The 27,898-nt window shown below is 33.6% G+C and overlaps 1 long non-coding RNA gene across 1 annotated transcript; it reads right to left on the bottom strand.

Moving 5' to 3' along the window:
• Positions 1–8,111: 8,111 nt before the first annotated feature.
• Positions 8,112–10,920, bottom strand: LOC147840210 (uncharacterized). The gene is made up of 5 exons (XR_015511152.1): positions 10,868–10,920; positions 10,039–10,155; positions 9,905–9,946; positions 9,495–9,581; positions 8,112–9,110 (listed from the first exon to the last, which is right to left on the bottom strand). It is a non-coding gene; the product is annotated as an uncharacterized LOC147840210 (long non-coding RNA).
• Positions 10,921–27,898: the final 16,978 nt, after the last annotated feature.

Raw genomic sequence — 27,898 nt, 5'->3', positions numbered from 1 at the left:
CAATTAACATTCTTTAAAGTGTAAAACTTAAAACAAAATTGACAAAAGCCCTTTATTTATGTATGCATGGAACCATTTGTTTACTATTTGTAAGGGTTTTGTCGTGTCAATGCTTCTTAAACCACAACTAACCTGTTTGTATGATCAAATTTTATGTATAAAAGGGCATGTGTTGATAAGAAACCAAATAAATAAATGTATTAGATTTCCAGATACAAGTTTGTAAGCACACTCTTTATCCTTATTACAATGGGAATAAAGACAAGATGACATAGAGAAATTATAAAATGAGAGATACATTTGAAGCTGTAAAATTTCTATTATAATGTCGTTAAAAATTGAAGTGTATCTGATGTGAGTAGTGCACTGTTTATTTCACAAATTTATTACACGTGACAGCCTAGTAGCTACTGATTTCACGTTTACAGAATAACTCCAGACAACTATGCACATATGACCATGTCAGTTACTGTTTTGATTGTACATTATTTTCATATATTGTAAATACATAATACACACATGCCTGACATCATAGTTTGTTGTTTGTTTGTTGTTTTCGATGAAGACGATACCATTTTTAAAAACCAGCATTTCAAAAACTGTGCTTAAGCACTCCAAAATGTTGTGTTGTGTACTCGAATGGCCAAAACATATAAACCTTTTTCCCTTTTTAGTTGAAAACAGTCTTGTACAAGTGGCCCCTTGAGAGGAAAAGGTAGAAGGTGGAGGTGATGGTGGAATGTGGAGAGGTTTAGGGGTGATGCCTGCAGCTGTACTTGGTTACTGTGTGACCCTAATAAAACCAACCCTTTCTACCTCCAGCCCCTATAAAAGATCCCAAATAACTGCCTCTCCTTCCTCCTTTATTACCCCCTGGGGCAGTAAAAGGCAGCTGTCTCTCTCCTCTCGAAAACCACCCGCACATTTGCACACATATGAAACCAAACATGCACATTCTTCAGAACCTTCACATGTACCATCAAACACTTTGGCCACTGTGAGCACAGACCATAAAACCTCACGCAAACACACACTCACACATATGCGAGTGCCCACAGCCAATAATGGGCCTTAATGTGCCAGAAACACTCGCATATTTTAGTCATTAACTTCAAAGGAATGCAAGAAGATAGTCTAACAACTCATTAGAACATAAGCTGATTTTGCTACAGTATGTGCAGGGCAGGTAAATCTGGAATGGCAATCTCTTCTCAGCATTCTGTTTGCTTTGGATTTGGCTGGCAGGCGATTTGACAAGCAGATAAGCACGATACAGGCTCAAAATCACAAACAGAGTAACTGCTGAAATCAAAATCCAGTCATTCAGCATAATTTAATAGTGAAGTGATTAATGAAGTGAAAAGAAGTATAATTTTTTATATAATACACTGTGAAAATCTGTTTTGAAAAATACTATTATGCTGATTTTGATCATATATAACAAGTTTTTTGTGTTCAATTGATATATTTGTGGTAAATTACTATCAACTGGTTGTTTTTTTGCAATAACAACATGGCTACAATATGCCTTATATAAGATGACTGCTCTCTGTTTTAATAAACTTTACATTTTAAATGATTTGTATGATGCCAGCCATTATTCTTCTTGGTCTGCAGAGGTAGAGCATCACAATATGCCACACAATTGGCACAAGCTCAGGCCCGGATTGGCTAATCGGGAGGACTGGGAGAATTCCCGGTGGGCCGGTCCGTTTTTTTGGCCGCGAGGGCCGGTGTCCCTAGCTCCAGAATCTGTTGCTCTCAGCAGTCAAACTTTTTTAATTAATTAATTTATTTACTTGACCACAGTCTTATTCATTATTTTACTCTTCTACTCATCTACTCTTTTTATATATAACCAGCCTGCAGGTTAATGATGATATAACTCAGATGAGTAACATCTCAATATACAACTTTATATTACGACGCTACCGACCCGGGTTTGATCCTCGTCTGAGTATGTTATTATTATTATTTTTTTCATTTTTATTGTTAAGACATATACTACTGTTAGGGTTGTTGAACACTTAAAGTTCTAAAGCAGCTGTTTTCTCAAAAAAAAGAAGCGATAGTGTAATTAGAAACTGAATTGGAAATGACCTTATTTTAATATAGTCAGTCGTGAACTGAGATGGGCCGGTCTGAGGCTTGAAACTCCAGGGCTAAAAAGGAGTCCCACTCCGGCCCTGCACAATCTCACCATATTTGGACAAATGAAGTTTGGGGAAAGGTTGGCTGATTGGATGGCTTATTGTTTACTTCCGCTGCAATATTTTATATGGTTAAAGGATCAGAAGCATAGATCAACCTTAAAGTTCGGGGCTGCTGGTGGAGGTTGTGGTGCAATGGTGTTGGTGTTATTTTTCTATCGAGTCGAGTGGGGGTGAGAGCCAAATGGGAGCTGAGCAAGGCTGGGGTTATGAGTGTCTGGTTTTAGTTTCTGTTTTGACTCCCATCACACATGTATTCTGTGTTTATGTCTTAACGTTGTTTAAATATTCATTCTGTAAACACCACGGCCTACCTTAGTATCAATGCTGACCTTACCCTTCTCTTCATGACCACAGAGAACCTATCTTGTTACGGTACCTTTCAGAAAGTTAATGCAGCATGTCACAAAGCTCAGATCATCTCAACCTGGTTTCTTGATTACAAAAAAGGCCACCACAGTTGCCAGATCTCAATCCAATAGAGCACTTTTGGGATGTGCTGGAAAGGGAAATTCAGATCATCGATGCGCAGCTGACAAATCTGCTGCACCTGTGTAAGATATTATGTTAGTGGATCAAAATCTCTGAGCAATGTTTCCAGCACTTTATCTATGACATGAAGAACTATGGCAGCTAACCTAGGGTAACACTTTATAATAACTACACACAATGAATAATTTAATAAGCATTAGCCAATAGTTAATTCATAATCTATTTAGTATTAACTTTATTTTAATAGATGTTAGTAAGCAGTTTATATTTACAGATACAAGTGCTTTATTCTTGAGTTTATAATTTGCTTATGGGTTATATTTTCATACTTTGTTAATGATTATTCTTTCATTCATTAAGTATCACATTATTTACAAACTAGTTATTTAAGAATAGTTGGTGCTATTTTAATATCATTCAGAATGCATAAGTAAATAATTAATAAACTATTAAAATGAACGTTTCTATATCTTATCATTCAGACATATAATAATAGCTACTTTGTATGTTAATAATTTTTTTTATTTATTAAAATAGTTTTTTGAGATTTATTAACACAACTTCATTCAGTTTTGAGACCTAATCTAAAGTGAGGACTATTTATGCTTTGTAAATCCCCTATAAATGACAATTAAAGCCTCAGTTATATTCTAAACAGGAAAAAAAAATGCATTTATTAATTTCTATAGTTGAAGATACACAACTATAGGCGAGGGCGCCTATAGGGGCGAGGCAGTGGCGGCACACCTCCGGGTGCTCCGGTTTCCCCCACATTCCAAAGACATGCGGTACAGGTGAATTGGGTACACTGTTAGACATTTCTGTAAATTACACAGTTATTTACTGTATTTCACCCAGTGTAATACTGCAAATTCCTTTTACGGTAAATAACTGTATTTACCGTTGCATTATGGGAATTTAGTGTGACGTCGAACAACATATACAGCGATGTACTGTATTTGTAAAAATTCGTGTATTATACTGTATTTTCCACAACTGCTTCAACGCCACCTTGCGGCGATTCGACTACTCTGCACCAAATTTTGCCTGAGGACCCTGGAGCAATTCTGGAAGACAATTTATTAGTGTGCCTGAAGAACATACTGGATTTAACAAACTTTACTCTGGTAAGCTGAGGCAGTGTTTCATTTTACAGAATGTTTTGTGGACGAGAATAGAACAAAGTAAAGTATAAAGTTGGCTATTATTATTTTCTCTGGCTTGGCGTTATTTCGCCCATTTGAGAAATATATCATCTATTAAGATGTTACCTTTATTTAATTTATTACATTAACACTACTATTACTTTAAATAAGACTGTTTATGATTATTAGCCATTGTTCTCGTCATATCTTTTTATTTATTTACATAGGAACCGGTGTTGCAGCGGGTTTTGGTTTAGGAGGGAACCAGAGGTATGCAGACAGTTTTGGAGGACACTTAGCACGAGACAACGGTCCGGCAGAGAGTGTTTTCCCCCAGAAGAATATGAGTGAAAGACCATCAAATAATCCAGGTAAAAGCGCGTCTGTCTGTGCTGACAACACTCGACATTGATTTGAGCACCTCTATTAGCATATGTTTGCTCGGCAACATTGGCTGAAGCGATCTTAAAATGGTAATGTTAACTGTTAGCTAAACTGAGCTAAGTTTATACTGAATTGGACTCAAACTCATTTTAACGTGCAACGTTTAACTTATATTGATTTATACTATATATATTAGAGTAACTTATAACGTTAGCTTGAGAAAATAACATCGCGACGTAACCTATAAGAACGTTAACGTAAATCTATACAACATGCATAGAGGTAAAGTTGGTTTTATATTCGCACATTCGTTCATTTAGAAGACTCTATACTGTTTACCATGTTACTTTAAATATTCGATCAGAATTAGCATGCCAGTATGACTTGAAATCAACATTAAAACTGTTTATTTGACCGTGAGCATGTTGTACTTTGATAGTCATTAGCTGCTAAAATGATTTCGCTATTTAGAGTTTGCAAATAATACTTTTATGAAATTAAATTATTAAGGGGGAATCTGAATCTGCTAATATAAAACCAACTTTACCTCTATGCATTATGCTAATAACCACCTTTTTGCTATTTATTGTTTGCTAATTATATTTTTATCACAACTCTTGACATTTGGTTTAACATAATTGTTACCATTAGATTTTTTTCTGTTTAGATATGGCACGAGCACAGCACCAGGTTTTGTCTGAAGAAACAAACAGCATTTCGAAGGAACATCTTGATCAGCACAGCCTTATGCTTAAAAAATAAGCTAGACCAGTAAGCAACCAAGGTAAACAAATAAAAAAAAAGTTGTGTGGAGGTTGTGGATTGTAGCATGGTATTCTTATCTGTATTTTTGGCTTTTTTATGTTCTCAATATAGAATACTGGGAGCCTGCCTGTGCAAACTGGACCTCATACAACAGTAAGTACTGTACATCTATTTGTTTCTCAATATAGTAACGCTACTTTTAATACAAAATGTGTCACATGTTTAGTTGCTAGCTAAATAAAAAATCTTTGTATTAAATGTCTTTTTCCCCATTTCATGTTGCCTAAATATTTTGTAATAAATAAAATAATAAAAATTTTTGTATAAATAATTCCAGAGGATGAAACAAAATGCACAGCAACAACCAGAGTGAGCCAGAAGAAGGCAGGAGAAGTAGTGAAGAGAATGACAACCATGAACAACAGTGTGTTATCCTTCTTTCACCAGCTAACTGAGAACTTGGATTAGGTGAGACACTCTCAATAGTTGTATCAGTATTCAGTCTGTTTTAGTTTATTAGGAATACATAAAACAAATAGTCTAATCTGTCCTGCAGTGAATCAACCCATCACAAATGCTACAATGTTTTTGTAAAACCTTGTTAGGGAAAAAAATAAACAGGACATTCTGGTTAGTTCTCTTTTAAACATGGTAGTGAGCAGGTTATGAGCAGGAGCCAGTTGCTCAGTACCAGCTGAAAACTAGCCCAACCTAGCTGCCATGCTTCAAAATAATTAACCAGTATATGATTTTTTTTTTTAAACAAGCTTCTTCTATGCTTATGTTAGTCTGTTTGTCCTTATCCAGAGTTCTTCATAATCCTGGACTGGGCCAAATTCTGACCAGATGCTGTGGTGGTCATGGAGGAGTGAATCCTAAAAGACACACGTGATCAATAAGTTTCCGCATTGATCCAATGGGCCAGCCTGACCACCCGCTGGTGAACTTTCAAGCCTCCGGTGCCTAGACTGCGGCCTTGCACAAGTTTGGCTAGAGGAGAACTGGTCGTGCCCAACTGAGCCTGGTATCTCTCAAGGGATTTTATTCTACACTTTCGTCAGTTGGTGAAGTTTCTTCCATGCCACTGTCGCCACTGGATCGCTTGGCTACGATTGGTGGATCGGTGGATTTGCTCTTCAGTGTTTGGACTTTCAGAAGTGACATTTAGTGCTTCAGTTCTGAAAACTGGACTGAAGCAGCTTCAATTTACAAGAACTTCTATGTTAAGCTGCTTTGACATCATTGATCTACAGTGTAAAAGTGCAATAGAAATAAAGATGAATTGCATTTGAACATGTGAATTCAGACCTTGTTGAGCATTTGACACCAGAATTAGTAATATTTTAAAGTTGGGTTGTTTCTGAGTCGGCTAATAGTTACAAATGTTTATTTTTCCAACAATATGCAATTCAGAAGTTTAAATTTTTATTGTACATGTATGTTCTAGTGCTTTGTGTGATTTATTTATTTTTAATGTGTTGATTTTATTGCTTAATGTAATTTTCACACATTTTCCTTAAATGCTTTAAGCATTATTAATGTTTTAAAGAATGGAATATTTTGTAATTGTGTCTGGTTTAATGTCAGTAGTACTTATTACAATTGGGGTTTTTTTTCTCAACAATGTGCAGGTCAGACACATTAAAATTAGTTTTGTACATGTATGTTAATGTGCTTTGTCATTTTCAATGTTTTTTTTTCTTAAAATAAAATATTTTGAATGATTGAAATGTAATGTTTTTACACATTTTTAAGCTTGTTTTAAGCATCTCCAATGTTTTAAATAAAGAGTGTTTATTTTGTTAATATTTTGTAATTGTGTCTTTTTTAGGTCTATAGTATTAAAATGATATTAATAAAATTATATTATAAAATATTTAGGACACAATTAAAAGGTTTACAGTAGCTAACTGTTAACTTAGGTTTTTACAGTAGTTAACCATTTTCAACCACTACGGTAACATGCTGTAAACGGATTTACAGTTGTATACTGTAAATCTAAAATACAGTAACTTACTGGCAACAGTGTTGCCAGTAAGTTACTGTAAAAACCCTTTGAAATGTCTAACAGTGTAGGCTAAATTGTCCGTAGTGCATGAATGTGTGTGTGAATGTGTATGTGGATATTTCCCAGAGATGGGTTGCGGCTGGAAGGGCATCCGCTGCGTAAAAACTTGCTGGATAAGTTGGCGGTTCATTCCGCTGTGGCGACCCTGGATTAATAAAGGGACTAAGCCGACAAGAAAATGAATAATTTAAAGAATTAATGAAGATACACCAATGAAACTGTATCAAATAATAATCCTTTGCACTATTAACTGAAATAAAATGAGTGTGCAGTTTAAACATTGCTATATTACTTTGAAATGTTAATCATAATATTGTTAATTTATTATATTGTTGTTTTATCCAATTTTATTTAGATGTGTTTATTTCTAACTGCACACTTTTGACACTGCTGTTATTCTGCAACCTTTATATTTTACAGTCATTTTACTTTTTAAATAAGATGGCAAACATTTATTGTTCAATTGATACTGAGCCTTTTATTGTCATTTATTAGGGATTTACAAAGCATAAATAGTCCTCACTTTAGATTAGGTCACAAAAAATAGATGATGCTGACTTAATAAAGCTTCTATTAACTATTACTATATGCCTTAATAATAAAATATATAAATGTTGATTTAAATAGTTTATTAATAATTTATTAACTCATTCTGAATTATTCTAAAAACCACCAACTACTCTTAAATACAAATGGTTTGTAAACAATGCTATACTGGATTTAATAATAAACAATTAATAAGTAATAAAGTAAGTAAATACTACTATTAAGCACAGTATACACTGTTAGACATTTCAAAGGGTTTTTACAGTAACTTACTGGCAACACTGTTGCCAGTAAGTTACTGTATTTTAGATTTACAGTATACAACTGTAAATCCGTTTACAGCATGTTACCGTAGTGTCTGAAAATGGTTAACTACTGTAAAAACCTAAGTTAACAGTTAGCTACTGTAAACCTTTTAATTTTGTCCTAAATATTTTATAATATAATTTTATTAATATTATTTTTATACTATAGACCTAAAAAAGACACAATTACAAAATATTAACAAAATAAACACTCTTTATTTAAAACATTGGAGATGCTTAAAACAAGCTTAAAAATGTGTAAAAACATTACATTTCAATCATTCAAAATATTTTATTTTAAGAAAAAAAACATTGAAAATGACAAAGCACATTAACATACATGTACAAAACTAATTTAAGTGTCTGACCTGCATATTGTTGAGAAAAAAAAAACCCAATTGTACTAAGTACTACTGACATTAAACCAGACACAATTACAAAATATTCCATTCTTTAAAACATTAATAATGCTTAAAGCATTTAAGGAAAATGTGTGAAAATTACATTAAGCAATAAAATCAACACATTAAAAATAAATAAATCACACAAAGCACTAGAACATACATGTACAATAAAAATTTTAACTTCTGAATTGCATATTGTTGGAAAAATAAATCTTTGTAACTATTAGCCGACTCAGAAACAACCCAACTTTAAAATATTACTAATTCTGGTGTCAAATGCTCAACAAGGTCTGAATTCACATGTTCAAATGCAATTCATCTTTATTTCTATTGCACTTTTACAATGTAGATCAATGATGTCAAAGCAGCTTAACATAGAAGTTCTTGTAAATTGAAGCTGCTTCAGTCCAGTTTTCAGAATTGAAGCAGTAAATGTCACTGCTAAAAAAGTCCAAACACTGAAGAGCAAATCCACCGATCCATCAATCGTAGCCAAGTGATCCAGTGGCGACAGTGGCATGGAAGAAACTTCACCAACTGACGAAAGTGTAGAATAAAATCCCTTGAGAGATACCAGGCTCAGTTGGGCACGACCAGTTCTCCTCTAGCCAAACTTGTGCAAGGCCGCAGTCTAGGCACCGGAGGCTTGAAAGTTCACCAGCGGGTGGTCAGGCTGGCCCATTGGATCAATGCGGAAACTCATTGATCACGTGTGTCTTTTAGGATTCACTCCTCCATGACCACCACAGCATCTGGTCAGAATTTGGCCCAGTCCAGGATTATGAAGAACTCTGGATAAGGACAAACAGACTAACATAAGCATAGAAGAAGCTTGTTTAAAAAAAATAAATCATATACTGGTTAATTATTTTGAAGCATGGCAGCTAGGTTGGGGTAGTTTTCAGCTGGTACTGAGCAACTGGCTCCTGCTCATAACCTGCTCACTACCATGTTTAAAAGATAACTAACCAGAATGTCCTGTTTATTTTTTTCCCTAACAAGGTTTTACAAAAACATTGTAGCATTTGTGATGGGTTGATTCACTGCAGGACAGATTAGACTATTTGTTTTATGTATTCCTAATAAACTAAAACTGACTGAATACTGATACAATTATTGAGAGTGTCTCACCTAATCCAAGTTCTAAGTTAGCTGGTGAAAGAAGGATAACTCACCGTTGTTCATGGTTGTCATTCTCTTCACTACTTCTCCTGCCTTCTTCTGGCTCACTCTGGTTGTTGCTGTGCATTTTGTTTCATCCTCTGGAATTATTTATACAAAAATTTTTATTATTTTATTTATTACAAAATATTTAGGCAACATGAAATGGGGAAAAAGACATTTAATACATAGACAAATGCATGTATCCCAATACTAATTATTGTATTTTGAAATGTCTGACCCATGACAGACCTCAATCTGCTCAAAAATATTATAAACAAAGATGAAAAAAAAACCTACTAAATGGTTTAATAAAAAAGGGAAAAAGATTTTTTTTTATTTAGCTAGCAACTAAACATGTGACACATTTTGTATTAAAAGTAACGTTACTATATTGAGAAACAAATAGATGTACAGTACTTACTGTTGTATGAGGTCCAGTTTGCACAGGCAGGCTCCCAGTATTCTATATTGAGACCATAAAAAAGCCAAAAATACAGATAAGAATACCATGCTACAATCCACAACCTCCACACAACTTTTTTTTTATTTGTTTACCTTGGTTGCTTACTGGTCTTGCTTATTTTTTAAGCATAAGGCTGTGCTGATCAAGATGTTCCTCCGAAATGCTGTTTGTTTCTTCAGACAAAACCTGCTGCTGTGCCAGTGCCATATCTAAACAGAAAAAAATCTAATGGTAACAATTATGTTAAACCAAATGTCAAGAGTTGTGATAAAAAAAATAATTAGCAAACAATAAATAGCAAAAAGGTGGTTATTAGCATAATGCATAGAGGTAAAATTGGTTTTATATTAGCAGATTCAGACTTCCCCCTTAATAATTTAATTTCATAAAAGTATTATTTGCAAACTCTAAATAGCGAAATCATTTTAGCAGCTAATGACTATCAAAGTACAACATGCTCACGGTCAAATAAACAGTGTTAATGTTGATTTCAAGTCATACTGGCATGCTAATTCTGATCGAATATTTAAAGTAACTTGGTAAACAGTATAGAGTCTTCTAAATGAACGAATGTGCGAATATAAAACCAACTTTACCTCTATGCATATTGTATAGATTTACGTTAACATTCTTATAGGTTACGTCGCGATGTTATTTTCTCAAGCCAACGATATAAGTTACTCTAAACCAGAGAAAAATAAGTTCACAACATCTAATATATATAGTATAAATCAATATAAGTTAAACGTTGCACGTTAAAATGAGTTTGAGTCCAATTCAGTATAAACTTAGCTCAGTTTAGCTAACAGTTAACATTACCATTTTAAGATCGCTTCAGCCAATGTTGCCGAGCAAACAAATGCTAATAGAGGTGCTCAAATCAATGTCGACTGTTGTCAGCACAGACAGACGCGCTTTTACCTGGATTATTTGATGGTCTTTCATTCATATTCTTCTGGGGGAAAACACTCTCTGCCGGACCGTTGTCTCGTGCTAAGTGTCCTCCAAAACTGTCTGCATACCTCTGGTTCCCTCCTAAACCAAAACCCCCTGCAACACCGGTTCCTATGTAAATAAATAAAAAGATATGACGAGAACAATGGCTATAGTCATAAACAGTCTTATTTAAAGTAATAGTAGTGTTAATGTAATAAATTAAATAAAGGTAACATCTTAATAGATGATATATTTCTCAAATGGGCGAAATAACGCCAAGCCAGAGAAAATAATAATAGCCAACTTTATACTTTACTTTGTTTTATTCTCGTCCACAAAACATTCTGTAAAATGAAACACTGCCTCAGCTTACCAGAGTAAAGTTTGTTAAATCCAGTATGTTCTTCAGGCACACTAATAAATTGTCCTCCAGAATTGCTCCAGGGTCCTCAGGCAAAATTTGGTGCAGAGTAGTCGAATCGCCGCAAGGTGGCGTTGAAGCAGTTGTGGAAAATACAGTATAATACACGAATTTTTACAAATACAGTACATCGCTGTATATGTTGTTCGACGTCACACTAAATTCCCATAATGCAACGGTAAATGGGTCAATGACGTGACGCTCATTTTTTTGTGTCCATGTCTTTTAAATAAATTCAAGTAGGTTACAGTTTCAAAATAAATAAGCAAATTACTTGCATACATTCTCTATTTTGAGGACCAAGTTTAATTTTTTGGTTTTAATCCATTTTAAGAAAATTTTTAGGGGATTATTGCAAGAATGTCAATGTGGTGTAACCAAAAAAAATTGGTACCAAATAGTTTACCTTGTTTAAAAAATGTGAAAGCCTCAATGAAACATTGTATCGGCTAGTCTGGCATAATTTTACATTAGACATATTTAATAGTAAATAAAGGTAAATATAGCACAATTGTTTTAAATATTATAATTCATTTGGGGAATTTTTTCTGTCACCTCAAATTTCTGAAATGTCAAGATGGTGTAACCACCATTTATTGAGCCATTTTGTTAATATTGTGCACAAGACAGTTAGACAGGAAATTGAATCACAGAGAAGAACTCTTGATAAGACTAATTGCTGCATGCAAAGGTTAGTAACTCTTTTTAAAATGTGAGATACTTTGACCTTTTTAAGGTATGGTCAGCTATTCTTAGATATGCATGTCAAATGGTAAGACCCCAGAAATGCACTGATAATTGTTCATAATTATAAAAATAAGTATTATATTTAAAAGTTAAATTTGAAATATTCCCACCAAGCCCATGTGCTTACATAGATGTTATTGATAATGCCTGTCAAATTTCATTTTAAGTTGAAATGTCAAGGGGTGTAACTGGTTACACCATTTGACTCATATAGCAGGAGTCTTTCTGTCAGGGGTCAATTTTGTCAAATATCATTAGTTCATGATGCTGATCAAAAATGCGACATAAATTAAACTACTATTTGTGTTCATAGTGTAGATTATTTATTTATTTTTGTTTGAGAAATAGGTGCTTAATCCACAACCTTACTATTAAAGCTTTGTAAACATAGGATAAAATTATTTTACTGCACAACATGAATGTTTTTTTTTTTGTTTATGTTAATCCATGTTTATATTCACACAATATAATGTACACACTCTCTCATTCACACACACATTCATACACTACAGTCAATTTAGTTTTTCTAATTCACCTATACCGCAAGTCTTTGGACTGTGGGGGAAACTGGAGCTCCCAGAGGAAACCCATGTCAACTCCACACAGTAAGCCATCCTGGTCCATCTTGGACTCAAACCAGCAACCTTGTTGCTGTGAGACAACTGTGCTAACCACATTAGCCACTGTATCACCCTCCTTTGAAATGTTGTAAGTATTTTTTTTCTTCTTGAGAAAGTCTTATTTCTTTTAGTTTGGATAGAATAAAAGCAGTTTTTAAAATGTTTAAGCAGTTTTTAAGGTCAATATTGTTAGCCTTCTTAAATACAGAACAAACCACAGTTACCCAATGACTTGGCCAATAGATCTTACTTGCCTAATTAACCTAATTACATTTTTAAATGTCACTTTAGGCTGAATACTAATGTCTTACAAATTATCTAGTCAAATATTATGTGCTGTCATCATGGCAAAGATTACGGAAGAAATCAGTTATTAGAATTTAGTCATTTAAACTATTTTGTTAAGAAATGTGTTGACAATAATATTCTCTCTGTTAAAGAGCACTTGGGAATTTCTTTTTTAAATAAAAGAAAAAATTAACATGGGAAATGAAACAAGGTTGACAAGCCTCTATAGACTGAATGCACACAGCCTTAAGTTTTGGAGGTTTTCATACTTGATGCGCTTGCTGTTGTACTATTATTATTAACAACTGGAGGTGACTCGGAGGAACTTTAATGATGAAAAGTTGTAAAGAACAAGTCAGAAGTTGCTAAACAAATGAATTGCAGTTGAAATCAGTTTTGTTTGGTTTTTTTTACAGCATGTCTGATAAAAAATTTTCTTCTGGAGAAAGTCTTATTTGTTTTATTTAGGCTAGAATAAAAGCAATTTTTAAAAGCCATTTTGAGGTAAAAATTATTGGCCCTTTTAAGCTTTTTCCCCGCGATAGTCTACAGAACAAACCATGGATATACAATAACTTATCTAATTACTCTAACCTGCCTAGTTAACCTAATTAAGCCTTTAAATGCTACTTTAAGCTGTATAGAAGTGTCTTGAAGAATATCTAGTCTAATATTATTTACTGTCATCATGGCAAAGAGAAAATAAATCAATTATTAGAGATGAGTTATTAAAACTATTATGTGTTGAAAATGTGTTGAAAAAATCTTCTCTCTGTTAAACCGAAATTGGGGAAAAAATAACAGGGGAGCTAATAGCTCAGGGGGACTAATAATAATTCTGCATAATTCTGAAGTTAACTGTATAAAATAAATAGTTTGTGGATAAGTTGTGGATACACTCATGAAATTATTTGTTGTCAGTCAGTCGTGTATGCTTACAAAAATTGGCCTTTAATCCCAGCACCAAGGCAACAACGAGTAAGCAGCAGTTCTTACGTACTAGTGATTTACGTACAGTGTTTGGCAAATTGTTTCTAAATAGCTTAAAAGTAAAATAGTGGATTTTTTTCTAATATCATCTACTTATTTTTATTTTAATTAAGCCAACTGAAAAGAAACAGTGATGGAAAAGGTGTTAAATGTTAAACATGTTTCTTTAGTTTGTTAATATTCTATTGATGAGGGCCACACATTTAATGTAAAGGATGTTATTACTTGGTGTATTAAAGTTCAGCAACCTGGTTTCATTGTTCTAAACACATTTGTCAATGACAATCCCACTGAAATTGTTGACTATCATTCTTAATTTGAATTGATTTTAATTGTCAATTTCAAAATCTTTGGCTGTAGAAGCAACACTGTCAGGTGGTGTAACTGGTTTTTGTCAATTGGTGTAACCAGTATTTTACATAAAAATATAATTATGTAAATGAAAATAATGTGAAATTAAAATTAAAACACTTAGTTTAGTGTAATAAAATAGTTTTTAACATTTTTTACATAATTTGTCAAAGATTATTAAGAAACCAGAAGTGTTTTTAGCATGTGTCTGGCCGAATATTGCAAAAACTCATTAAAATGTACATTTAGAGATAATGCGAATACAATAAATGTTATTGTGGTATTTTAAAATGAAGTATTTATTTCAGTGTGTACACTTGCATATCATCTAGGAGGAGTAAATCATTTAATATTTCACAATTTTTGGCAGTTACACCATTTGACATTTTCAGTTGCATTCAGTCTTAATGTCTGTAAAAAATGATGTAAATGTTATTTTTAATTACATAAAATCAACATGAATACAATCTGTACATTTTAAAATATCTGACGGATGCTTTTAAATCAACTTTGTAAAAGATTTTTAAATTTCCCATCTTGCCAAACCTGTTTTGTCACTGACCCAAATACAGTTATTTACCGTAAAAGGAATTTGCAGTATTACACTGGGTGAAATACAGTAAATAACTGTGTAATTTACAGAAATGTCTAACAGTGTACATTTGCTTATAAGTCAAGAATAGAGCATTTGGGCTATTTTTATAAACTGCTTAACGTCTAATAATGTAGAGTTAATGCTCAATAGATAATAAATTAACTATTAGCAAATGCTTAATAAAGGATTCATAGTGTGCAGTTATTATAAAGTGTTACCCACTAAATCTGCTAGTAACAGCTTTTTAAAACTCAATCTAATCTTTCATCTGCTATTTTACTGGTGTGTACAACTTTGTGCATGGCATGGACAAACCACTCATGCGAAGAGCTCCTCAAACTCTAAGTTGGCTGTCATACACAGTCAGATCTTAATCTCTGCTGTTGAAAGATAACAGATATATCAGATCCATGTTGAATCTGACAGCATGGTGTGATTTGGGATCGGATTTATGCATGTAAATATATGGACAGTCAGTCGGGTATGATGATATTTTGTGCCCTGAAGCAAAGACTACACAGGACGTTGAGAGAGACGGAAAGATTTATGCGTGCGAGTGTGTATGTGCTTGAAAAACACTTTGTCAAGACACCGAGGTGCAACTGAGAGGAAAACTGAAGAGGAGGGTGTGTGTGCAGAAACTGTGTGGGCACAGTTTTCCCAAGTATGGCATGTACAAGCGTGCGTGTCAAGCAGTTAACAGTGAGAAATGGCCTGCAGACAACACACTCCAAAACGCCCTGTGGGCTAAATGCAAAGCATTGTGGGTCAAACCAACCATTGTCACCTTACAGCTGATTGGCTGAATCAAAGCTGGCCTTGATCCATGAACCTCAAAGGCAGTCTGTGCGATACCTACGCACATGCACAAAGTAAACAAGGTTAAGATCGAAAAATATCTTTGTCAAACCCATCAGTCTACACATGAGGCAAAGATGGAATTTGAACACATGGACTTGGGCATCCACTTCCAGAAGAAAAAGACAAACATTCTGAAACATTTCTCACAGTGGTGCTGACTCAAACTGAGCTGGCACTGAGGATTCCAAGATTCCAGACGTGCGGAAAGAGTGAGTCCGGCACTGAAGTGTGGAGAGGAGAATCACACGGAAACAATCGCATCTCATGGCCAGGCTTCTAGGTCAACTGTCAGTTAGAGGGAATATTCTGGGTTCAGGACAAGTTTACTTCAATCAACACCATTTCTGGAATAATCTTGATTAACACAAGAATCAATTACTAACTGTTTTTACAACTGGTTAAAAAAAGTTACACTTTTAAGAAATATAATGTGGCAAGTTCATGAATGTTAAAAGAAATGTCATATTCACATGACTATACATAAGGATTGGTGTTAAAATGATTTTAGTCTGAGAAAAACACACTAATCTTTTTTTCTTTAGGGTTATATGATCCAATAACCTTAACCATAACCATGAGAGTTCAATACATCAGCTGCAAGGGTCATTTTACACTACACATATTACAAAAGGGTGGCACGGTGGCTCAATGGTTAGTACTGTTGCCTCACAGCAAGAAGGTTGCTGGTTCGAGTCCTGGTTGGGCATCTCTTTGTGTAGGTTGCATGTTCTTCCTGTGGGTTTCCTCCGGGTGCCCTGATACCCCCCTTTAGTCCAAAAATGTGCGCTATAAATGAATGAAATGAACTAAAATTGGTGTCACGGTCACACAATGAAGACAAGGAGGGTTATCTCTTTTCATCAATTTATTCAAACAAGTAGTGCATTAATAAACAGGGGAAGCAGGTAAGTGAGATTCTTTGCTGAAGAGCAGATGGATATCCGTTTACGTTGTAAACAGATAGCTTCAAGCAGACTTAGAGTGTAAAGTCACTTTCCTTAATGATAGTTCTGTTCATCCACAGGTTTGAAAGGAACATCTACAGGTTAAATGATCATAGGAGATGGGAAACATCCTTGGAAGAAGGCAAGTCAAGGGGAAGGTAAGTTGAACCATCAGACTTCGATTCAGGTGAATGTGCTCAATCATGATAAGAGGTGGCAGGAGATGGGGAGCGATGATTGGTGCTGAGGGAACATGGAGTGAGAGAGAATGGTAAATGGAGCAGCAGGAACGAGCTAGGGATATGACAATGAGTGTGAATGAGAGTGTATGTGTGTTTCCCAGTATTGAGTTGCAGCTGGAAGAGCATCCGCTGCATAAAACATGTAAAACATGCTGTATGCTGGAATAGTTTGCGGTTCATTCCGCTGTGGCGACCTCTGAAACAAAGACTAAACTGAAGAAAAGTGAATAAATGAATGAATGAATGAATGTATTGCAAAACACAAATAAAAATGTATACTTTTTTTGTGTTTATGTTTGAGTTTTGTTTGTTGGAGGGTGGGGGGGGGGGGGCAATCCAAAGACATGCAATATAAGCAAATTGGATAGATTAAATTGTCTGTAGTGTGTGAATGGGAGAGTGTGTTAATGTTTCCCATATCTGAGGGGTGTTAAAGGAAGAGCATCAGCCGGTAGGTAAAACATATGCAAGAGTAATTGGTGGTTCATTCTGCTGAGGTTACCCTTGATAAAGCAGGGAATAAGCCAAAGTAATGGTGTGAGTGAATTTGTGCTTCATGGGCCTAAAAACTCTTGAAAACAATTGGACAAAAGTGTCTGCTAAATGACTAAATGAAAAGACTAAATGAAAACAGTTTTAAAGTGCAGGGCTTTGAAGACTATACTGATTTCCCATCATGCAATCTATTGTATAAGAAATATCCAAACATCTAATCTAAAACAACTAAATTAGAGCTGTCTATGAAAACCCGACAAATGTTTAACAATAGTCCAAAAATAGATTGGTCATCAACAGACAGGAATGAATGACTACGCATGCAAAATCTGTCTAATCTGTCTATTTGATGACTAATCTTATTTCGCACTACTGTTAGTCATCTATTGGATTTTTACAGAAAACCCAAATTTAATCCTTGTTTCAGACATCTAGTGCATTAGATGTTTATTAAACACACACAAAAATGCTTGTTGAGAATACTGATTTCAAAACTAATAAATAAAAACTGAGAAAAGGTCAACTTCATGTTTATGCATAGAGAGTGCAACAGTCAGGTTCTGTACACTAAAACCTGGGTGATTACAAACCCAATTTTGGTAAAATATGGACAAATCCAAATGTTGGGTTAAAGATGAGATATAAGTTTGACATCCTCAAAATTAAGTTTGTTCACATTTAACATAATATTTGGGTTAAAACAACGACACAGTGGCTCAGTGGTTAGATCTGTTGCCTCACAGACAGACAGTTCCAGGATCGGTGGTCGTTGGATCAGTTGGCATTTCTGTGTGTAGTTTGCATGTTCTGCCCATGTTCGCGTGGGTTTCCTCCGGGTGCTCCGGTTTCCTTCACAGTTCAAAGACCCTGTAGATAAATCAAACTAAAACTTGGGCATAGTGTATGAATGTGTGCATATGAGAGTGTATGGGTGTTTCCCAGTACTGGGTTGCAGCTGGATGAGCATCCGCTGCGTAAAACATATGCTGGATAAGTTAGCAGCTGCGGCGATCCCTGATGAATAAAGGGACTAAGTCGAAGGAAAAAGAATGCATGAATTTTAGTGTAAGCAAAAACTCCATTCATATTTTCTATGGGGAAACTGATTTGTCACAATGAAAATAACTCTGAGGTTGTTAATCAGTTGTATATGCTGCTGTTGAACTCGTCTCTTTGTATTAATTTTAAAACCTTCTGGTTTACCTTTGAATTGAATGGCTTGGTTTATGGCTTGTAATGATTTAACAAATAAACAAATGAAAAAAAAATGTGTAAAAAATACTTCCACCTCTGCTGAAAAATGGGTAATAAATAATACACTTTTAAGTGTTTAGTCTGTAATGATCCATTATTCAACGTGTCAATTTTGCAAACCTACTTGAAAGAAAGCATGCCCCTCGTGAAAATAGAATCAGATCCCATGCTGTACTTACAGTGAGAATAGCATGAGGGAAAATTACAGATGCCCACAAGGGTTGGTGAGATCACCAGACATTACTAAAAGATCACAGTGTTGACCTCAATGACTCACTGTGGTTTTTAAAGGGTAAGATATTATTACATTGAACTCAACACATGAAGGGGGAGAGTACAGACACAATAATATCCTCCTGAAAGAGAGTCAAACTAAAATAAATAAAAATAAAAGAAGTGATGTTAATCCAAAACAAATTTAACATAAAAGCGATTGAAAACTGATTGTCATTCTTTAATTGTCTTTAATTCTCTAATTGTCTGATTGTCAGACCCTAAATCAGAGTCTCCCTTAAATATTTTATAAAGAATCCTTTATAAGGAAACATTATGATGGTCCGTGTGTCCACTATAGTGGAGATTTTAAAAAGTATGATATTTTGAGACACTAACAAGTTCACAGCCTTGAAAGCTAAATGTATTGTTCCTGACACGTTAATAAACAAGTTTATATGTAATAATAATAGTAAAAAAAAAGGTTCCACTTTATATTAAGTGGCCTTAACTAATATGTACTTACATATGAATTAATTGTTTGCTGCAATGTACTTATTGTGTAAATACATGTATTTACTGTGTACTTATGCTTGATTAAATAAATGTATGTAATTACATCTGTAATTAACTTTTGTAATTACATTTGTAAATACACTGTTGACCATCCCTTACACCTTAACCCACCCTTAAACCTACCCATGCCACCAAACCTGTCCGTAACCCAACCTCTATCCCAACTCAAAAGCACCACAAGTGTTCTCAAACACACCATAAACACAGTAAGTACATTGTATTTATTTTTTAATGTAAGTACATAGTAGTTAAGGACACTTAATATAAAGTGGGACCAAAAAAAAAGTAAAAGCTAAATTTTACATACCTCTCTCCTTTCAGTAAAATGTGCTTTTTTTGTATGGCGGCCATTTTGGATGCAGTGTAAGAAGGGGTTCCTAGCATGCCAGCCAATCAAATGACATATCACTAGAAAGCCCAGGATGACCTGTGAACAGAACAACAGGACTTGACAGAGTAGCTCAAAAATCTCATAGAAAATTCAGGAAAATGCAATGTCCACTACAGAGGACACAAGTCAATGGGCAGGGTCTCAGGAGGATATGGCAACATTTACTGTAGGTCCACTGCATGTCTTGTATACACGTTTACAATTTTTTAGTTGCTACTGAACAAGTATTCAATGACTCTTATTTTGGTCTCATATAGCAGTAAAAAAATTACCTGTACCACGTACCCAAGTAGCAAAGAATTCTGACCCAGATTTGGCATGAATTAAGCTGGCACAGCAGGCATTCATCAAGCACTGGCATGCAGCATGTGGGCCAAATATGGCCCAAGTTTGGCAGAGGTTGCATCGTATTTAAGTTGGTACACAAGACATGGGCCAGAAGTCAAATGTATTTTTTGGTCCAGATGTTAAACATTGTTAAGATGTTAAAATTGATATTTGGCCTTTCTTGACCCACATTTAAATTAGATTTAAATTATTTTTGAGTAAAGAAAAAATTCTACCAATGAGATCGCTACATGAAATAATGATGCGACCCATAATGTGACCAAAGCACAATACTTCATGGGTTTATCAATTTCACTGCAGTCATGGCACACCAACATATCTGACCCAGTTCAGGCCCAGTTATGGGTTAATCATTTGCCTGAGACTTGGTCCATATATGGTCCATGTTTGGCCCTTGTCCGGAAGCCAGACTTGGTCCAGTCATGTATCGTAATAATTCACTACAGCATGTGGGTCAAGCAAAAGCTTATTTAGTGGCCACAGCTGTGCCAGAGACATTGTGCTATGTGGTTAGTGTTCATTGCAGTGATGAATTGAAAATCTTGCATGTTCAAAGAAAATAACTTTCTTGCTTCATACTGTATGCAGTTTTAAATGCAGCTCAAGTGTTCATCAACCAGTTTTATCCAACCACCAAAACACATTAGAACCTAACAAAATTACAGGAGCAGCTCCGGTTGAAAATTACCAGCCTGATCTCACGAGGAAACGTAAGTATTTTACATTTTGTCAGTTTAGTGGCAAATTTGTTAATTCCAGTCCAGTCGTACAAAAATGTAAGATTTTCAAAAGGAGGCAAGGCACCAAACCCCACCCCTTATCCCAAACTTCATTAGGGAATAAGCAAATTGTACTAAATTGTACGAATGAGATTGTTTGTATTCATAAGAATTAGCTACTAAATCAAAAAGTCATGATTTTTTCATGAGATTGTGTTGAAAATACAATAAAACTCCCAATTTTCTGGATTAAAAAGGCCTGTTCACACATGATGTCTTTTTTACTGCAATTTACCAGTAATTTTTGAGAATTCTAGAGAAGTCTGCATGGGGTTTATGACACACTTCATATCAGTCTTTACTTAGCATACCAAAACAACACATAACACAATCACACACAAGACAATGAACATGAGTCCTGCAAATTCAAGCCTACGGTTGTTACTTCCCTTGTGTGTTTTTAAACTTATAGGAGTTTCTTTCTTCTGCTGAACACAAAAGAAGATATTTTGAAAAATGTTGGTTGATGGCATCTATAATTGGAAAAAAAAAAAAAATTTGTCAAGTCAAGGGGTTCCAGCTACCAGCAATTTTTAAATTATCTTCTTTTTGTGTTCAACAGAAGAAAGAAACTTAAACAAGTTTTTTTTTTTTTTTTTTTTTGAAGACAGGGTTTATTTTTAGGCAAACTGATGCTGTAATGGTCATTTTATTTTTACCCATTTTTATATAATATATGGTTCATATGTTTTTACTTCTTTGTACTTTGCACCCAATAAAACAAACAGTTATCCTATATTTTACCCAAGTAAAATTAAACAGGATTACAAAATAGGCTAATTCCACTCAAGAAATAATAAATTACGGCATCTGTACTTTTACATTTTTTTTTTTACTTTTACAGTTGTGTACTTTGTGCACTATTGACCAAGTGAACTAAACCATATTTACCACCCAAAAAAGTTCAACAATTGAACAGTTTCCACCTGACACACACATTCATTCATCATCACACACTTCACATACAATGGAGTCGCAATCTATGGGTTTAAGCATTGCTGTATTGTAGCGGATCTGTGGGAAGCCACATTTCTAGTAATAGCTGCAGCTGGTGAGGTCAGGTGACTGCTGGGTTTTGATTAGTTTGATTAGCAGAACTGAGTCAGAAGACAAGAAACGGTCAAAACTCCCCAGCTTCAGACAGTTTCCCAACATCTGTCCCTTTGTTACAGTATGTTTTGGCCTCAACGCTCACTCTTTAATGGCAAGAGACTGTGTACTTGGAGATGATGTGAACACCCTGTTTAATATTTTTATTACATAAGTGTGAGTCAGAAGGAAAATCCTGCTAGTCCAGTTAATAACATTTGATTTGAATTGTAGCTTTTGCATGTACATGACTAGTGTTTGTGGGTATTTGTGTCCATGGTTGTGGTGGTGTGGTGACATCACTTATTTTGTTTTAAGACTAGACTGCTTTCCTAAAATCATGGCAGTATTACAAATAAACTCTTAAATGCGGCTTTATTTTTGTTTAAACAATATATTTTACAGTAAACACAAAATGTGTCTCTCCGTGAGGGTGTTTGAGAGACGTTAATTACAGGGAGAAACTGAGTTCGTTTCCACTCCCACATAACTGTTGCCTGTATAACAAGAAGTGCATTACACCCTCATAGGTAAATTACACACTTTTCTGCGGTTACACTTATAGATTTGTTGTTAAACCTAACACCCTTAACGCTTCGTGCAAAAGGTCGACAAACAACATCTTTGCGTACCAAGAATAACAAGCAAAACACCTGTAACCCCGTTGCATAATGCCAGTGAGCTCAGATAAGAGGCGAAAAGCGAAATAGCGCCGCTTAGAGGATTCTTGCTGAAATACCCGAAGAAAAACAAAGCTCAAATTGTTTTACTCTTATGCCATCTGCAGGATGAGTATTACAGGTACAAGAGAGACCATTGATCAATAAACAAAGTGCGATTTTTTTTTTTTGCCAGATCTTTCAGGGTAAAACATGATTTAAAATACCAATGTTCAGTTTTCAATTGCTTCATTTTCATTCAAGCTTTAATTTTGTCACTATTTGCAACGACATTGAGGAAGTTTTGTGCATTTTCCAGATCCGTTCCCTGTAAATTACAAATTGTAAGCTACTTACAAATAAATTAGAATCATAATCTGAATTACTTATGCATTGTGAATAGTTTTTAAATTAATTTTGTTATGTAAATTTGTTATATATATATATATATATATATATATATATATATATATATATATATATATATATATATATATATATTATATTATATTATATATATAAAAAAAATCTTTTTGCCTTTGTCCCTTTACTAATCAGTGGTTGCCACAGCAGAATGAATCGCCAACTTATCCAGCATATGGTTTATGCAGCGGATGCCCCTCCAGCCACAACCCAACACTGGTAAACACCCATACACACTTATTCAGACATAATATTTTGTCATTTGTATTTGAAAGGGTTGATGAAAATCGCTTTATTAAAATACTTTAGTGTCTTTTATTAAAAAAATACTGTAAAATACTTTGTTAGAAGTGTACACTGGTGCTTTCTCAGATATTTGCTAAGGCTTGAGATAAGACTAGAAAATTTAAGAACACTGATGCAGTTGATCAATGCTTCGAGTATGGATGGAAATTATGCAACACTTATAAAGAAAGTAACAGACAGATTGTAGAGGTAGAGCAAGTCAAATTGGGACAGGAAAATGAAACGAACAACATAAAAAAGTCCTACAGTAGTGATACCTCCGTTACTTTATTGGATGTTTTAAATGCCAATAACTGATCTGCAGGTCCTCTTTTAATTACAAACTTTAACATAGTTAATCAGTATGAGACAAAAATACAGAATACTAGTCATCTACAGACTGCTCTTAAACTTCAAATGCATTTATGGCAGCAAAAAATATATAAATATAGGGTTCTATCTGACATTTTTGTCAAAATTTAGTTATTCACATATTGGATGTACTTACTATGTCATTACATTGTTATTACTATGTCATTACATTGTAGTTACTTCATGATAACATTTATAAATGTAAATGTTTCTTTGTATATTGCATGTACAATATTTGGTTATCTATAGTTGTATACTTAAATATATACTGTACACATGTAATCACAAACCTAATTATTATGTCATTACACTGTAATTACATTGCTATTACATTGTAATTACGTTCAATATAATATTTAAAAACTTTTAAATGTTACTTTTCATGTACAGTGTTTGTGTATTTATACGTAAAAGTAAAACGTAAAATGCAGTACATATGTAATTGCAAACTTTTATTTTGGATGTAACTACATTGTCATTACATTTTAATTAGTATGATATTGCAATTGCATCTATGATAGTATTGTAAATATGTTATTTAAATATCATGGACAATATTTGTTTGTTATTATTTTATACATATACACAGTACACATGTAACATGTAATTACAAACTTTTATCTTGGATGTAACTACTATGTTGATACATTTTGTTTACACTGTGATTACATTGTAATTACATTCAAGATTTGCAAACTTGTTTGTATATTTCATGTGCAGTGTGTACTTTTAGTTCTTAAATATGCAGTCCACATGTGTGTAGTTTGTAATTACAAACTTTAATCTTGCTTTAAAAACATGTTTGTACGTGTGCAGAATTATTGTGTCGTTACAATGTAACTACATATATCGTTACATTGTTATTACACTATAAATGTATTGTAGTTACATCTAAGATAATATTTATAAATGTAAATGTTTCTTAGTATATTCCATGTATTGTATTTGTTTATTTATATTAATTTACATGAACACAATACACATTTAATGTAATTACAAACTGTTATCTTAAATGTAGTTACATTGCTTTTACATTGTAATTACATTCAACACAATTTTTCCAAACTTAAACTTCTTTGTATATTTCATGTAACATATTCGTGTATTAATACGTAAATATATGCAGTACATATGTAATTACAAACTTTTATTTTATATTTAATTACGTTGTCACTACATTATAATTACTATGTAATAACATTGTAGTTTCATTGTTATAACATCGCAATCACATCTATGATAGTATTGTAAATATGTTTTGTATATTTTATGTGCATTATTTGTGTTATAGTTATATACATATACACAGTACATATATAATATGTATAATGTGTATAATATGTTACATCCAAGACAATATTTATAAACGTAAATCTTTCTTTGTATATTGTATGTAGTATTTGTTTATTCATTGTTGTATAAGTAAAAAACAGTACACATTTCATTACAAACTTTTATCTTGTGTGCACTTACTGTGTCGTTACATTGTAACTACTATGGCAATACATTGTAATAATATCCAAGATATTTATAAACATTTCTTTGTATATCTCAAGTTAAGTATTTGTGTATTTATATGTAAATATACACAGTGCATATGTAATTACAAACTTTTATTTTGAACGTATTGATATTATAATTGCATTGTTATATCAGAGATGTAATATGTAAATACAAACCTTTATCTTGTGCGCAATTACTGTGTCGTTACATTGCAGTTACATTGTAGTTACATCAAAGATAGTGTTTTTAAATGTAAATGTTTCTTTGTATATTGCATGTACAATATTTGGTTCTTTAGAGCTGTATACGTAAATATACACATTACACATGTAATTACAAACGTAATTACTATGTCATTACATTGTAATTACATTGCTATTACATTTTATTACATTTAAGATAATATTATTAAACTTAACTATTTCTTTGTATATTTCATGTACAGTATTTGTGTATTTATACTTAAATATACACCACACAAATGTATTTACAATCTTTCATTTTGGATATAATTACACTGTCATTACATTATAATTACTATGTAACAACTTTTTCACATTTTTATAACATTGTAATTACATCTGAGATGTAATATGTATCACAAACCGTTACCTTGCATCTTACGTTGTAATTACATTGTAGTTACATCCAAGATCTTATTTATAATAAATGTTTCTTTTTATATTCTATGCACAGTATTTATTTATAGTTGTATATGAAAATATACACAGTACACATGTTATTACAAACTTTTTTGTGTGCAATTACTGTTGTTGCATTGTAGTTACATTGCTATAACATTGAATTTACGTCCAAGATAATATTTATGAACTTGCTTCTTTGTTTATTTCATGTACAGTATTTGTGTAATTATATTTAAATATACACAGTACATATGTAATCACAATCTTTTATTTTTGGATGAAATTACTATGTTTTTACATTATAGTTAATTACGATGTTATAATATTGTAATTACATTGTTATAACATTGTGATTACATGTATGATAGTAATGTGATTGTCTTTTTTTATATTTCAGATATTGGAGATTTTAGTAGTTTTCAAACATGATTTTTCATAGATTTATTTAAAAGATTTCAGTTGCAAATATTTTGAGATATAAGTGATAGAGAGAGTGGCAATTTCCACAATTAAGAGATACAGCATAATATTCCAACTCATTATTTGCACTGAATTATTTTTTCAGTGATTAAAGGGATAATATCACAGGTAATAAAAATTGTTAGTGCTGAAACACATTTACATTACATTTTACATTGAGCATTTAACTTGCAGAATTATTCTCAATTATTTAAACTGACATAAAAAATATAATTTAAAATGGAAAAATTGGCAAAATAAATAAAAAACATAATTTACTTATAATTTTTTATATATTTAGTTTGCTAATTTAGGTGAGGCAGTGGCGCAGTGGGTAGTGCTGTTGCCTCACAGCAAGAAGGTCACTGGTTCAAACCTTGGCATGATTAGTTGGCATTTCTGTGTGGAGTTTGCATGTTCTCCCTGCATTTGTGAGGGTTTTCTCCAAGTGCTCCGGTTTTCCCCACAGTCCAAAGACATACGGTACAGGTTAATTGGGGATGCTAAAATTGTTCTTAGTGTATGTGTGTGAATGAGTGTGTATGTATGTTTCCCAGAGATGGGTTGCAGCTGGAAGGGCATCCTCTGTGTAAAACATGTGCTGGATAAGTTGACGATTCATTCCGCTGTGACGACCCCAGATTATTAAAGGGACTAAGCTGAAAAGAAAATGAATAATTAAATGAAGATGCTAATTTATTAAATTACATAATCAGTTTTAACTGCCTACCAAACCTCCACACACCGTGTTATCAAACACAGTAAATAATGTTTGAGGAATGGTGTAATGGAAATTTGGTGATGGAGAACAGCGAACAGGCAAATACAAGCACACCCTTTAATATGCTAAAACAGAAATAGGATACAGTTGTGCTTTCATAGATCTCCCATTCCAGAAAAACTAATTTAGTTTTCTGGGTTGTGGTGAACCCAGACATGACCCAAGGCACTACAATGTTTTGACAAAGTCTTAACATAACAGAGCTTGATAATATCTGTGGCAGGAATAATTCAACCAAATCTTACTTCTTTTTTAAGAGGTCAGCCAGCATTTTTTATTTGATGCTAGAGAGACATTTACAATTACTAGCAACAAAATGATGCGTTATAAGAGTGATAAACATAACTCAATTCTGTCACAAAACAAGAAGGAATATTTAAAAGGAAAAGCAAGCTAATTGGCCCCTGTTATCGTAACCAGAATCTACATGGGTTTGCCAAATCCATAATATATTTGTTATTCGATTCACTCCGGTTGGAAATTGCAATACTATTTTCTTTTCCCCTTAAAACTTTCCAACAAAACCACATCTCATGTACTGATTCGCGTAGCTACATCGACACAAAAACACACGCAGAGATGGAGAGAGAGAGAGAGAGAGAGAGAGAGAGAGAGAGAGAGAGAGAGAGTGAGTGAGAGAGAGAGAGAGAGAGAGAGAGAGAGAAGTTTGTGGGCCAGGCTCAGTC

The sequence above is a fragment of the Danio rerio genome, chromosome 16 (assembly GCF_052040795.2).
Source record: "Danio rerio strain M-AB ecotype USA chromosome 16, GRCz13ab, whole genome shotgun sequence".
In the NCBI taxonomy this organism is placed as follows: Eukaryota; Metazoa; Chordata; class Actinopteri; order Cypriniformes; family Danionidae; genus Danio; species Danio rerio.
Note: the sequence above shows the minus strand (reverse complement) of the source record. Positions and strands in the feature narration are given on the sequence as shown.